General features: G+C 42.0%; 1 pseudogene; it reads right to left on the bottom strand.

Annotated features, from left to right (window-relative positions):
* On the bottom strand, nt 10,925–15,337 carry LOC110435935 (annotated as a pseudogene).

The following is a 16,412-nucleotide window of genomic DNA, read 5'->3' as shown; positions in this document are numbered from 1 at the left end:
TCTGCGACTTTGGCTCCAGCGTCAATATTATGCCCATGGTGCTCTATGAAAAATTCTTTACATGTCCTTTGTTGGAGACAACCATGTGTTTGCAGCTTGCAGATCGGACACTGAGCTTCCCAAAAGGAATACTAAAGAATATCTATGTCCGAGTTGGTACCTCGTACGTCCCAGCAGACTTCGTGGTGATAGAGACCGGTGCCGATGAGAGGTCACCCATCATCCTGGGGAGGCCATTCCTGAACACCTCGGGAGGTGTCATCTATGCCAGTGCTGTGAAGATTAACTTCAACATCAAGGGGAGGAAGGAGACGTTTTCCTTCAAGAACAAGACTGCAAAAATCCCAGAGCAACCCCAATATGAACCAAGAAAGAGGACCAATAGGAGGAACAAGAACAAGAAGCAAGTATGGACTGAATCAGCTAAGATGGTCACTACAATTCACAGAGGTCAAGATCGTCGACACAAGTTGCCTTTCCTGATCAAGAATGACGACCCTGGTGTTCCAAGCATCGAGTGCACAATCAATGGATACTCATTTCAGAAGACACTCTGTGACACCGGATCTGGCGTCAACATAATGGCCGCAGTCACTTATCAGCTCATGTATGGAACCATGCCCCTACAACCAACATACATTCAACTCCAGATGGTAAACTAGACATTCTGAAAGGTCGAAGGTATAGTAACTGATGTCCCTATCAAAATAGAAGACCATTTTGTCCATACAGATTTTGAGGTCATTGACATGGGAGAAGACGAGTATGATCCACCCAGCATCCTTGGAAGACCATTCCTCAGCACTGTTAAAGCTATTGTTGACACCGTTTTTGGACACGTATCAGGAAGGTTAATGGACCTTGGGTCGGCAGATGAAAAAGTAATAACTGGTTGACAAAGGAGTTGTTGATGACTTATGATACCGATGATAAAGCAGGAGGATATGATCAAATCCAAGAATGGTAGTTGATCTATGCCGATGGTCGATATTGATGATTGCCGATGCCGATGGAGGATGATATGCCGACGGTGGTGGAGGAAGACGTAGGAATCATCACAAAGATGATGGTGGTGTGCCGATCGCCTAGGATGGATAAATAATTGTTTTCCATATTTATTAGAGTTTGTTTTGTATACGGATTCTGTTTAGTTTGGAATTAGAATCCTAGTCATACATGGTTGTAACTCTTTAGGACAGGGTATAAATATAGACCTGGTAGCGATGAAAAAGAACAATCCAATCAATCATACACAAAGTTTTTACATCTATTTTCACATCTACTTTCGACGAATTCGTCAACTAGCATATTTTCTTTTTACCTACGAGTTCTTAGGAATTCATCGAGTCAAACTCGACGGGTTCTCATGTTTCGTGTGAATACCTCTTGGCCGTGACATCCGGGCGCATCGCTGTTGTCGGGACCAAAGTATTCGAGTTATCACCTTTGTCGGTTGTAAGATCAAATCGGCTGGCACGCCTTAACATTGAATCGGGTATTAGCCCTTTGTGTTTTTAGATCCACTTTTGCATCAACACATCTTTTTAGCACGCCTGGTGGGACAAACCTATCATCAAGATCAACATGGCTCATACTGAGTTCCACACAAAAAACATCATTGCTCTGACGGAGGCTGATCTCAGGGATGAGCAGAAACAAGCTATGGCAAAAGCGATGGAGGAGTACAAGCAACTTTGCTTGAGATCCTTTAGTGTCAATAGGAGCGGCGAAGTGATCTAGAAGGAAGAATTGCTGATGCCTCAGCAAATTACTTTTGAAGTCAACCCTACTAAATTGTAAGATATGGTTGACAATGCTATTAATCGTGCTTTGATCAATCAATCCAGTGTGCTGTCCAATACAATTTTTAACGCTGTGGCTAGAACTTTGAAGGAAGGGCAGGCCCACCTTTAAATGTTGGCCCAGCTTATCATTAGCCTGGGTTGTCATCGGTTACAGCTCCATCGGCACCTCCTGCCGTTGCGGGTACAGAAGTTACATCTCCTCCAAGCACATTAGGGATGACTAATGGGCAATCTACACCAATGAGGACTAATCCAGCAGCATCAAATGGACGGATTCAACTCAACACAGATTTTTCGGCATCGGCAATGTCAGGGTCTGTGTTCCAGAATTGTCAAGTTCCTCCCAATTGGTGGGGATTGTCACAGTACCGACCAAATTATAAGAGTTCAAGTGTAGAAACGATCGATCTAGCAATCAAGTTTCCAAACTTGAGCCCATATAATCCCGGTTGTCCACTGAAATCACGAAGGACTTCAAACCAACTTGCAACCAACCAAGATCGTAATAGTTCAACACAACACAGCGAATGTTACATAGTCATGCATTGCCATCGAAGCGGCACCACATCAGAGTTACTTAGTTATTCCAACACAAGTTTTGGAGTAGCGGAAGCGAAATAGTTTACACACACGCATTTCATAAGTTCTTGTTACTACCAGAGTGTCATCACATCCACCAAATGCATCAAGGTACGAAGTCATTAGAGAACCGTGCCCGACGGCTTAGTCCTCATACCTAGCGGGATGGAGACAGGTCTTGCAGAAGCCATCATAAAAGACATCATCTACAATAGGTGGGAATAAACCCTGAGTACGAGGATGTACTCAGCTAGACTTACCCGTCTAGTCAAACATAAAAGACACCAAGGATCATGCAATGCTGAGTATAAAGTGTAGCTGGCTTGACTTCACATTTGCCAAAAGCTTAAGTGGATACTACACCATTTGTAAAACCATCATATTAATCATCATTAGCCCACCGCTATATTAGCACCTAGACTAAAACACTTCACTTGATTAATACAAACAATAATAACCATATCAAGTTCATCATATGTTCTTCCTTGCTATCATCAACATCATTATCAAGAACCATTGTACTTGGTGATTGCTATGTTTGCCGCTACTCTGTCAAGTTCTCACTATCTCGGAGAGATGACGATTCGAATCGATTCCTATCCAGCTGGAGGGTTACTCCTAGCACTCACCCAAGCATCCCCCGTCGGAGAGCAAGCGGGTCACCTTTGGTACGACTCAGGAATCGCGGCTCCGATCAGCGCCGCTCTCCTAGGGTTACCACTCTACATGGGAGGTCAGGACTTTTAACTCACCTGCCTTTGGTCTTATGCCAATGGTCCCCCGCACACCACACTTCCTCCGGCAGTGCACACTTTATACTTGCCGGTCTTCCGTCCTGAGTCATACTACTAGGCTTCGCGGTCGGAACGAGTTATCTGGCCAACTAAGTGTCAGACATCCGTTCAACATGACAAGAGGACGTACAATGATCGTTCCTTAGCTGCCACAGACGGAGTTACTACATCCTTGCAAAACTCCTCCCGGCTTAAGTCATTTTAATCAGGTTCTTTCCACGATAGCACATATAGTCGATCGTGATCAGACACAACCCTATTTCACGCAGGTGACAGGATATCACCCGACTTCTACCGATTAAAGCATGGCTAAGCTGCTACTCGATCCTAACTCTACAACCAGGTAGTGGTAAGATATCTGGAGAAGGAAAAGGGTATAATGCAGCAAGGGCTTCATCACAACTCCTATACGTAATGCATCAATAGATATAACATAATCAAGTATACTTTCGAAATTAAAGTGGGAGACTTAGGATGCTCCGGGGCTTGCCTTTCACAAACAAGGCTGGCTCATGCTTAGGGCACTCGACCTCCTCTTCGGGCTCCTCTTGTCCGGCTGGCTGGACCTCCACTTCCTAATTGATCTCCTGGCCTTCGGGGTTCGCTTGATGGAGCTCGAACGAGACTGCCGCGTCCGGTGCACCTATTGCATGCCCGACGAGTGAGAAATGCGTCCATACTAGATGAGGATAAATGCTTGGTAACATGATTAGAACTTCACTGGACACTCATTTATGGAGTAACTCCCATTACACGCTCACAAGAGATGACTAACTAACTTTGCAGGATATATCAAGTTAAACCATAAACAGCAATTACTCAAACAACAGTACAGCTCAAGAAACAAGTCATAACTAAAGCTATACAGATCCAACAAACATGAATGAGGACATTCTGGAAAGCTTATGAAATTGTTTACATTTCAACTTTAGATATCATAGCAAGATTCACAAGTTAATCAGGTCAATTAAACAAAGTTCCAGGTTCTGTCCCAGAAGAACAGAGAACACCTAATTCTGGAACCCAATTTGGAAGAGCCATAACTTTTAAACTACTGGACCAAATGATCCCAAATAGAAACTACAGCTAGTTCATAAAGTTTACAACAGCTTTGATTTAGACAAGTCTTTCAGAAAACCAAGTTATCATCAAGCAAAGGTCAGATTACTCCCTGGCTGTCCAGAACAGCTATAAACCTTTAATTAATTATTTGATGACATAGCCAAAACATATTTAGTGCCAACCAAATGGCTTACAAGCACAAGCATAGCCTAAGATTACCAGAACATCACATGTTCACCACTAAACATTCAATAACATGGCATTTATTAATTTAATTCCATAAAAAGACATAATTACAAGATACCAGCAAAAGTGCTCAGAAAAATCTACAAACATTACAGAAGCACAAGCATAGCATCTCGACATTACCATAAAATTTTCAGAGCAATTGCACATGCCAAACCTAAGATAAATAATTAACATGTAACAAGGTGCTTATTTCATAAATTAAGAAACATAGCTTAGATAGTGTCAAACAACACATTTCAGATTATTTACATGTTACTTGTTGAGGATATCGGTAAGGGGTACCCTAACCAACGCATATAACGAGAGCACCCGTACATAAATTTGAGGCCCCCGACTCGACGCCCCCCGATCGCATACATGATCGGCAAAACAGGACAACAACCATGGCCTCGAACACCGAAAGAGAGTCGTGCGAATCAGCTGGGGCTCGACCGGACGGTGACCGTCGAATACGAAAACTGGCTCGTACGAATCGGCAAGCCTCGAGCGCAGGGATGCCGCCCACCGCGTGACGCGGGTACGGGAACCAGGGCATTTAATGCATCCTGCCGTGTTACCACCTAACCCGACAGCCACGCGAAGCGTGATAGGAAGCAAGCACCCATCCAATCGCCCCTTTTTGCAGCCTTGTCCACCGGATGAGTCAGAGCATGACAGGGCACAGCGAGGCGGACGGAACGTCTCGTCACGACCCCCCTCGAGACACCCAAAGTCAACGCTCCTGTCAGCAAGGCCTAGCACTGCATCAGACCCTCGAGCGAGCGTGTTCCTTCCCTGAGAAGAGTCAGACGGTGAAAGACACCACCTCAACCACCCCGACGCAACTGTAGCCACGACGTACAGGCTTGCCCGCGGTTGAGACAATCCAGGACGACATGCAGAAGCTGGATTCAGTGGCACGCGTAATCATCATCCAGGTACTGGGTAACAAGACAGCTCGAGGCCACGCCGGTACAGAAGCCTCGAGTAGGTCAGCGCGCCACACCCCTATCGACCCCTACTCTGTCACCTACGCATGTAACCTAGGTCTCCCCTTGGGACTATAAAAGGGGAGGCTCAGGAAAGGATAGGGAAGACAAGACATATGTAGAAGAGTAACCATACTCCAGCTCCATCCATCCACATCTTACCAACTTGTATTCACCCCTGTACAAGCACTTAGGTGCAAGATAATACAAACACTCCCCCCCCCGCTGGACGTAGGGCCTTCTCTTGCCCGAACCAGGATAAATCTTTGTGTCTTTTCTTGCATCACCATCTGGAAAAGGGGAGCACGTACTAGTTTTACTTGTTGGTGTGACCCCCTGGGGGGAAAACACCGACAGTAGGCGCGCCAGGTAGGGGTCCTGCATGTTTTTCGCTGATTTCCCATCTCTTTCCAGATGGCCACTCTCGTTTCGCCGATTCCGCGCTCCACGGTGATTTGGTTTGGGAGCCTCGAGTTCATGTCTACTGTTTTCAGCTACGACATGATCCTGCTCTCGATCAAAGGACCGGAAGGAACTCGCATTGCGCCCGCACGACTGAGGGCTCCAAGATGGCCTCGCCACCATGCCTCCCGGCCCAAGAAGAGGCGTGGACAGCGCCACCACCACTCCTCTAAGTATTTCTATCTATGTGTCTATCTTTATACTTATACTATATTAAAATACATAAACTATGAAAAAACCAAATAAAGATTTTATGCTTATATATATATGTCTTTTGCTTAGTGTGTTTAATAAATAAATAAAGTGGCTATGCTAATCTGAATCTAAATAATAAAACTCTAGCATGGATATGATGAATAGTTGCTCTGCCTAATTTGCACATTTTAAGTTCTCTCTCAAGTTTAGATATAACTGTTATAATTTAAAGCTTGCTCTAGACCTAAACTTGTGGGATGAAAACTTGATCTGAAGTCTAAGTTGTTAACTGATACGATATGGGAAGGTTGAGCTGCTATTTATCTGTTCCTAGAGATGCTAGAATTCTGGAGAATTTTATCTTTGAAAATCTTTAAAATATTGCATGATGAGTTCCTGTATGATGAGAGTTTAAATTCCTACCACAGCCATATATACATGCTTGCTAGACTTTGAGCCACACATTTACTATTTACTCCTTATGAGCATTGAGTGTGGTCAAGCTGTGTAGACCCTTAGGAGCTTGTCATGTGGTTAAATCAAGATTTCACTTGCACGTTCACTCATACATGCTACTTCTACTCCGAAAGTACCATCCACATATATCCACCCATTCTCATCTCTAGAACCACCTAAAAATATTCTACTCCTAACCCGGGAGAGAATAGCCAAAAATATTTCTGTTTTCCCCTGTGAAATAAATGCTCAAGTTATCTTGTTACAACCACTTACTATATTATCTCAAGAGATGAGTGCTCTAAAAAAAGAGATACGAGGAAATAAAAAGGAGCAAGTGCTCGGAACCTCGAAAGAAAAGAAAAAAAAGAGTGAGACGAGAGGTAAAAATGGACAAGTGTCCGACAGTAGAATTAGGGGTACAAGATACCCACCTGAGAGAAAAGAAAAATATAGAGCATCTCATTCTCCTCATAAAGTTTCAGAAAGCAAGGAAGGTATGTATCCCCTCAAAAGAGCAAAAGTAGAATTAGACTTTCACCATTGTTTTCACCATCATCACCATACACCATTCATTCGCCACACATGCACATCTTGATTAAACTTACTGACTTGTATCTTTGGATCCATGGTTTGACTATACAATAAATGTCTTGTAAGTATGTATACTTTATCTCCCACCTATGAGCTCCAGATATTAAAGCCTTATTAGAGTAGGGTGAGAGAGAAGACAATGTCACTATGCTTTATACCACAAATACTACATATCTTGAGAGAAGGAATATACCATCACTGCCTTGGTAATGATCCAGAAATACCACAAAAGAGAGATTTGAGAGAATCATACAAGGAATCTCTGAGTTTTAGTTGAAAATCTGCAAAAACTTCAGAGCTATAGCTGATCAAGAATAAGAGACATGGCACTTGACTAGACTGTTCTATCTTTTAACTACTCAAGACAGAAGTGACGGTTACAAGTCCCATGGTGAAGGTAAAGTAAGTTTTAAGTCTTGACAGTTTACTCTAACTCAGAGATGAGATCTTATTTAAAAAGCATGTGTACCGTTAATTTTTTTTAAAAAAGATATTGCAACAACTTCTGATCCATTGCTGAGTCTATCCTTGCTCAGGGACGAGCAAGAGGTAAGCTTGGGGGAGTTTGTTGACGGTCCATAAGTATCAAATTTAATTATCAAATAAATAAAGAAAAGGATCCAAATGAAATCAACATCTAGACTTAGGGTTTTATCTCACAGAATTCCATGAGTTTTGGTGTTTGTCTGTTTCTGCAGGGGGTTATCAGGAAATACGGAAGAAAGGCCCACACGTCGGGATTACATAGAGATATTAACGTGCCGCGCAATTATCTTACATCTAGAAGACTCCAGAAGCCACGAGACCGAAGCGGAGACGAAACGGGGCCAGAGGCAGGGCGCCCGCCCTGTTCCCCTGGGCGCCCGCCCCCTCCCTGAGTCCAATCAGGACTCTGCTTCGTAGGAGATCTCCACCGACCTAAAGGATGAATCTAAACCATACAATCTAAGTCGGTTGGATCCAACGGCTCATATTCACTTGAAGGGACTATAAAACCAGACCCCCTGGCCCCTGGAGGAGAGAGCCTCTCAACCCTAATTCATTATTCCTCAAGGGAGAAGAAGCCTCTAATCGAGATTAGAGCCACCACATCAATTAGATATCTAGATTAGCATAGCTACATAGGATTAGAACTAGAAGGAGTCAATCTTCGATTGGTTTCCGAATCTGTCAAGAGGATTCTTGGTAATTCTCTAATTGTGCTTCTAATTGCTTTCTAATTATCTTTGAATATGACTTTGTTCTACTTCAATATATTGCTTATAACTTAGCTCTATTTGCTTATATTCAAGATTATATTGTTCTTAGTTTATCATAGTTATGTACTTGGCTTAGTTAGATTGGATCTATATACATGCTTAGGATCGTATAGCGTTTATCCATCGGATCCATGGGTAAATGATAGATATTGTGTAGGCGTGGTGCTTATACCGTATTTATCTGCGATTGTACCTAATATGCCAGATCGTGGGGTAGTTCGTGATAGTGACAGCTTCATTGATTCTTATATAGTCCCCCTCTCGTGTATTGGGCTGGCAGAGCAATATTATTACAGGGGAGTGATTGCTATGTTTCTCATATTCCTTGCTAATATCACTATGCATGGGCGTAGTCTTGTCTCACAATGATTACTAAGTATGCTTGCACTAACTATGATAATGCTAGACTATATAGTTGAGAATAACTTAGGAAATATTCTTGTAGTTCATTTTAATTCCATGCTAATGACTTTCTAGAGTATCTAATTGAGGTGCTTATCATATTTATTATGTGGCTAGTTATGATCAGATTAATTATCTTTGTCACTATTCATTACTTCATATATCTTTTATGTGACACTTACCCCTGTATGAAAGAGTTAGATAATTGTTCTCAATTACATATGCAATGATAGATACTCAATCTCATATTCTATTCTGTAATCACTATTGATGATTGCTAATCCCTTCCTAGTGGTAAAAATATAAATAACGATATGTGGAATACTTCCCGGTTAAAATGCTACATCGGTATTAATCTGTGCGCTTGCAGATCCCATTCATTATTTATTTAGAAGAGCAATTGCATATTTTAATACCGCGCCTCTCATGTCATGCTGGGGATGACAACTTGTCTTAAGTGGTATGAGGGATAGGTTTGGCATTTTTAGCACTATTACTAGATTTAGAGAACTTAGTCTACTTTTGGTAATGATGTTAAGAATACCCAACAGCAGGCGCATTTAATGCCCTGGTCCCGGTGCCCGCGTGAGGCGGCGGGCGGTGTCCTTGCGCTCGAGGCCTCCCGATTTGTACGAGCCTGTTTCCGTATTCGACGGTAGCCGGCGCTCGAGCCCTGGTCGATTCGCTGGACGCTCTTTCCGTGTTCGAGACTAGGGTCGTCGAGGACCGTGCACACAACTAGGCGTCGAGTTGGATGCCTCGACTTGAGTATGGATACTCTCGATATCACATCTGATGCGTCACGTTGTCCTGATCTTCACGACGTAGGAAGAACATCGATAACTAGCTGAAGAACAGCCGGATAACTTGCTGCAAGCAGCGATAACTAGTGCAACCTGACAAATAAAACTCGAAGCCAACCACCGTCTTTAACCGGCAACCTGAATCGAGGATTCGCCCAACCACACTCTCAAGGAACCAACCAACACAGCCTACAATCAATCAAGGAATACCTTGAAGGGAGTAGGAGTACCAATTGGGAGCGGATGAAGCCACCGCCTATGTAATCCCGCGAGGAAATCACAAGAGCAAAGGGGTAGAGATCACTCTCTGGATTTGTAGCACGTAGCTGAACAAAGGGGTTCTGTATTTCAATTATCAAAGTCTCAGATTACAATGAGTCTTAGGAGGTATTTATACTAGCAACAGCCCTGCTAGATAGGTATGAAAACGAAATAGAGTTTCTGAGGGAAGACAATGTGAAAGGTCCCCTCGAAATGGATTCCCGACGTGGCTTCGCGTGACTATTGGCCTCCAGAGCAGTTTCCAATAAACTGACCATAACTTTTTATTGGGAAGTACAAATGATGAACCGTCTCTTGGGTGTGAAACTAGACTCAAAGGGCTTTCCAGCAATGTATGCCAACCAGCACGAAAAGTTGTATATTGGTACAGTTTTACTTGGCAAGTTGTACCAACATTCTGTCACGACAGACTGTTGACCTTCTGAGCAGTCTTTACTAATTCTGGTCTGCAGGCAATATGGAGTATCCAAACTAGTCGCCACTAGATTCATTGGAAAGTAGACTCGTCAAGCTTTCCAACAAGTGCTCATGGACCTTCATAGCTTTTGTGAGTAAAAAGTTATGAAGATTCTTTGCACTGGTCCGTTTTTGACTTCCAGTGGTCCGTTTTTGACTTCTTGTGGAACTTGCACTGGTCCGTTCTTCATGGTCCGATTCTTCCTTCTCTTCTTCTATATACCTGAGTACAATCAAGGTACAATACTTAGGTAGTATATAATTATCATTAATGTTAAAATGAATCTCACAAAGTAGCGCATGGACCTCTTGTTGTAGCTTCTTTGCACGACTACGTGTAATCGGTCCATCGATGACTTGAGCTGGTGTCGTTGTAGGTGAAACTTGAGTGGGTGTAGCTTGACTTGGAGCTTGTGACATCTTGCTTGGTGGCGTGGTCATATCATCCTCCCCCCCTTGAAAAGGAGTCGTCCTCGACTCTAAAGTGTCTTCACTTGTGAATGGTGAGAGATCCGCAACATTGAAGGAGTTGCTCACGCCATAACTTGCAGGAAGATCAATCTTGTATGCATTGTCATTGATCTTCTCAAGAACACGAAATGGACCATCTCCTCGTGGCAGCAATTTTGATTTGCGCTGCTGAGGAAAGTGATCCTTGTGCAAGTGTATCGACACCAAGTCCTCGGGTTCAAATAACACCTTCTTCCTATGTTTGTTCATACTTGCAGCCTTGCGTCCTGCCTTGAGTTCAATTGCTTCCTTAGTCTTCTCGTGTATCTTCTTGATGTATGCAGCATGCTTGGAGGCTTCCATGTTGGTTCTTTCCTGCAATGGAAGGGGCAACAAATCTATCGGAGCAATAGGTTTGAACCCATATACAATTTCAAAAGGACACATATTAGTGGTAGAGTGTACTGCCCTGTTATATGCAAACTCCACATGTGGCAAACATTCCTCCCAAACCTTCAGGTTCTTTTTCATCATAGTTCCCAGCAACATTGACAATGTCCGATTCACCACTTCAGTTTGTCCATCGGTTTGAGGGTGACAAGTGGTGGAGAACAAAAGCTTGGTTCCGAGCTTTGCCCATAATGTTTTCAAAAAATAGCTCACAAACTTGACATCACGATCAGATACAATGGTTCTAGGCATTCCATGCAGCCGCACAATTTCCCTGAAGAATAAATTAGCAATATGTGAAGCATCGTCGCTCTTGTTACAAGGAATAAAATGAGCCATCTTTGAAAATCTATCAACCACAACAAAAATTGAATCTTTTCCTTTGTGAGTTCTAGGCAACCCCAAGACAAAATTCATGCTTATGTCTTCCCAAGGAGTTTTAGGAGTAGGTAAAGGAGTATATAAACCATGAGGGTTTAGTTTAGACTTAGCTTTGTGACAGGTAACGCATCGCTCCACGAATCTGATGACATCTCTTCTCATCTTGGGCCAATAAAAATGATCTTCTAGCAGCTCATAGGTTTTTCTTTGTCCAAAATGGCCTGTCAATCCTCCCCCATGAGACTCCTACAACAAAAGCAATCTAACCGAAGAATTTGGAACACAGATTTTGTTAGCTCTAAACAAAAATCGATCATGTATATGATACTTTTCCCAACCTTTTCCATTTTTACAATGATTATATGTTTCTGAAAATTCAGGGTCATTACTGTACAGTTCTTTCAAACTTTCAAGTCCCAAAACCTTTACCTCAAGTTGGTTTAGCAACACACTCTTTCGTGACAGCATCAGCAACAACATTGTCCTTACCTTTCTTATATTTCACAATGTATGGAAATGTTTCGATGAACTCAACCCATTTGGCATGACGACGGTTCAGTTTTGCTTGTCCTTTCAAGTACTTCAAAGTTTCATGATCAGAGTGAATAACAAATTCTTTTGGCCATAAGTAGTGCTGCCATGTTTCAAGCACACGCACCAAAGCATATAATTCTTTATCATACACAGAATAATTCAGTTGAGCACCTCCTAGTTTTTCACTAAAATATGCTACAGGTTTTCCTTGTTGCATTAAAACTCCTCCTATCCCAATTCCACTAGCATCACATTCTATTTCAAAAGTTTTAGTGAAATCAGGAAGTACAAGTACAGGTGCTTCAGTCAAACGTTTCTTTAATTCTTGAAATGCATTTTGTTGTGATTTTTCCCATTTAAAGTCAACACCTTTCTTTGTCAATTCATTCAAAGGAGCAGTGATGGTACTGAAATCTCTCACAAACCTCCTATAAAAACCAGCAAGGCCATGAAAACTTCTTACTTGACTTACATTTGTTGGAGTTGGCCAATCCTTGATGGCTTTCACCTTGCTTTCATCCACTTCTATGCCCTTTCCTGATACAACAAAGCCAAGAAACACAACATGGTCTGTGCAAAAACTGCACTTCTCAAGATTAGCAAATAATTTCTCCTTTCTAAGCTCTTCCAAGACTTGACGAATATGATTCACATGTTCCTCAAAAGACTTGCTGTAAATTAAGATATCATCGAAGTAGACAACAACAAATTTTCCAATGAAAGCTCTCAAGACATGGTTCATTAATCTCATGAAAGTACTAGGAGCATTAGTCAAACCAAAAGGCATAACTAACCATTCATACAGCCCAAATTTAGTTTTAAATGCAGTTTTCCATTCATCCCCTGTTTTCATTCTTATCTGATGGTATCCACTTCTCAAATCAATTTTAGTGAATATGTTGGAACCACTTAATTCATCAAGCATGTCATCTAAACGTGGGATAGGATGGCGATAGCGAACAGTGATGTTATTTATAGCTCTACAATCAACACACATTCTCCAAGAACCATCTTTCTTAGGTACTAAAATTATAAGAACAGCACAAGGACTTAAACTTTCACGAACAAAACCTTTATCAAGAAGTTCTTGCACTTGCCTTTATATCTCCTTTGTTTCTTCTGGATTGGTTCGGTATGGTGGTCGATTAGGTAGTGCAGCCCCTGGAATGAGATCAATTTGATGCTCAATCCCACGAATTGGAGGTAGTCCCGCCGGTGTTTCTTCTGGAAAAACATATCCATAGTCCTGCAAAAGATGAGACACAACACTAGGAAGAGAGGTCATGTCGTTAGCTGAAATTAAAATGTCTTTATATACAAGTACAAAGAGCACTTGTTTGGGGTTGTTCCTCACTTCTCTCATTTCAGATTTGTGGCTAGCTTGACTAAATTCTCTCCCTCTCCTTTCTTTTTCTCCCTCAAATTTGGCTTGTGGCACTCACTCACCGAATTGTGGATGGCACTCAATTTCTTTTGCTCTCCTTCCTCTCTACTCACTGGAACAGTTTCAGATTTCTTTTGTAAATGTTCAGCCATGATTTGTTGGGGTGTCATAGGCTTGAGAACAAACTTCTTCCCCGTTAGATTGATAGTAAACTGATTTGTTCTCCCACAATGTTGGCTATATCGATCATATTGCCATGGCCTTCCAAGCAGCAAGTGACACACCGACATGGGCGCCACATCACACTCTACTGTGTCAACATATTCACCAATCTTGAATGGAATGTTTACTTTATATCCAATCTTGATATCTCCCGAATCATTCAGCCACTGTACATGATATGGATGAGGGTGTCGTAGCAGCTTCAGGCCAAGTTTATCAGCCATCTCACGACTAGCAAGATTATGGTAGCTCCCTCCATCAATAATCACCTTCACCACCTTATCATGTACCTTTGCTCTGGTTTGAAATAAATTATGTCGCTGCCCATTTTCAGCTTCTTTCATTTGAACACTCAAGATTTGAGTCACCACAAGAGCAGCACCATGCTCAAATTCACAGCCAGTATGTTCCTCATCATCATGGGCTTCACCAACATGTTCTTCCTCAGCTTCCTCATCACTAGCTGATTCAAATTCTCCACTATCATTCACAATGACCACACGATTATTTGGACACTCTCTTGATACATGTCCACGGCCTCCACACTTGAAGCACTGAATTCCACTACTCTTGGAAGTGGAACCCACTGAAGTAGTGTTTGATGCTGCTGGTTTTGAACTTGGGACAGCAGTGTTCTTTCCACTAAAAGTACCCTGAAAATTAGATCGTGAGCCTCCACTTGAGCCTTTCACCAGGGATGGTTCAGCAGAAAACTTGGTGATTGATTTGCTTCCTCCAGAGATGTTCCTCATACCAAAGGACAAGGACTTGCTGCTCTTAGCTTCTTGCTGCAATTGACGTTCAGCTTTGGTTGCTTGATGTACCAAATCAATAAGATATCGGTATGGCTGAAACTCAACAATGCGCTGAATATTGCGATGCAGCCCAGCCATAAAACGTGCAATAGTTTGCTCTTCATCTTCATACACATTGGCTCTAATCATAGATTTCTCCATCTCCTTATAATACTCTTCAACAGAGAGACTTCCTTGCTTCAAATTCTGCAATTTATCAAAAAGATCACGCCAATAGTGCTTCGGCACAAAACGACTTCTCATTTCTCTCTTCATTTCATCCCAAGTTGCAATAGGATGTCTTCCATCTTCTTCACGATCACTGAGGAGCTGCTCCCACCATATTAGAGCATATCCTTCAAACTCCAGAGATGCCATTGCCAGCTTCTTCTCTTCTGAATAATTATGCAAGCGAAAGATTTTATCCACTTTCAGCTCCCAAGTGAAATAAGCTTCAGGATCAGACCCACCATCAAACTTTGGCATGATAAACTTCAGTTTTCCAAGCCTCTCCTCATGATTGCCTCTTCTACGATGTCGGCGACCATATCGATATTGAGAATGATCATCATCATCCTCTTTTTCAGATTCTTCATTATCATGATTTCTTCGACCTTGACCTCTTCCCCTACCTCGGTTCATCCTTCCTTGTTCCCTTGAGCTTCTACTAGCAGCACTTCTATCACTCATATCTCCATCTTCACCATTGTTGCTTGCTCCATCATGAGGTTGGCGACGCCTTCTGATTTCAGTCATAAGGTTCTGAAGATCTTGTGTCAACCTATCTTGCTTTTCTTCTATGCTTTGTCGGAGTTCATTAAATTGTGCCAAAGTGACACAATCCTCTATTCCATCACCCATCTTCCTGTAAGGTTAGCTGAATACAAATAATTTGTATTTGTGGAATATGAAAATTTGGTGGCCCTCACAACTCACCTCTCTAACCACCAAGGCTCTTATGAATTCCTCTGCTGCAGATTACAAGGAAAACAAATGTGTGGTGGCAACTGAATGTGATGGCGAGGCGAATACAAGAACAGAGAGTACCGATTACGATGGTTTTTTTATGTGGAGCTTGGTGGGGAGTAATACACAAGGAATGCAATCTGAATTCTAGTTGTTGTAAAGTTAAGTAACGATCCAAACTAGAAGTTCTCTGCCTAGTGCGGATCAAAAGATTCGAAGTGTATAAATAGATCACACACACGCAAAGAAATTTCGGAATTGATGCAAACAAGGAGTATGATTGGGATGCAAGTGTTGCAATCAGACCCAACCAAAGTTTTGCATCAAACAAAGATAGCAAACTGGTTGTAGAACTTGATATGAAACTTTCAGCACTTGTGCATATAAACCAACTAATCTTTCAGACTTTCTCTCTGAACCTTTCTCAACTTTTTTTTCACTCTTTTTTTTGCACTTTCTTTTCTTTTTTTTGACACATTTTTTTTATATATAGAACTAAAAACAGGGATCAGCTTATGATACTTGCACAACTAAAGACAAAAATAAAACAACAACCAGTAGCTAGATAGGATCAAAGTTAACACAAAGGATGATATAGGCCATAGAGATTTTTTTGTGGGGATTTTTAGATATAAAAGAGGCACAAAGAACACGCGAAGGATAAATGATCAGCAACTAAAACAAAGACTCTAATGGACTGTGACTTAACCGAACTCACTAAAATAACAGATTGAAACAAAGGTCTAAGCAATATATTTTTCTGGCTTTTTGGTGGATAGGACGAAGCAAAATATATATGTAGCTAGGGATAAAATTCCTACCGTGGTAACGAAAGCTTTGATACCAGATGATGCGTCACGTTGTC

This window comes from Sorghum bicolor, chromosome 5 (assembly GCF_000003195.3).
Source record: "Sorghum bicolor cultivar BTx623 chromosome 5, Sorghum_bicolor_NCBIv3, whole genome shotgun sequence".
Taxonomy (NCBI): Eukaryota; Viridiplantae; Streptophyta; class Magnoliopsida; order Poales; family Poaceae; genus Sorghum; species Sorghum bicolor.
Note: the sequence above shows the minus strand (reverse complement) of the source record. Positions and strands in the feature narration are given on the sequence as shown.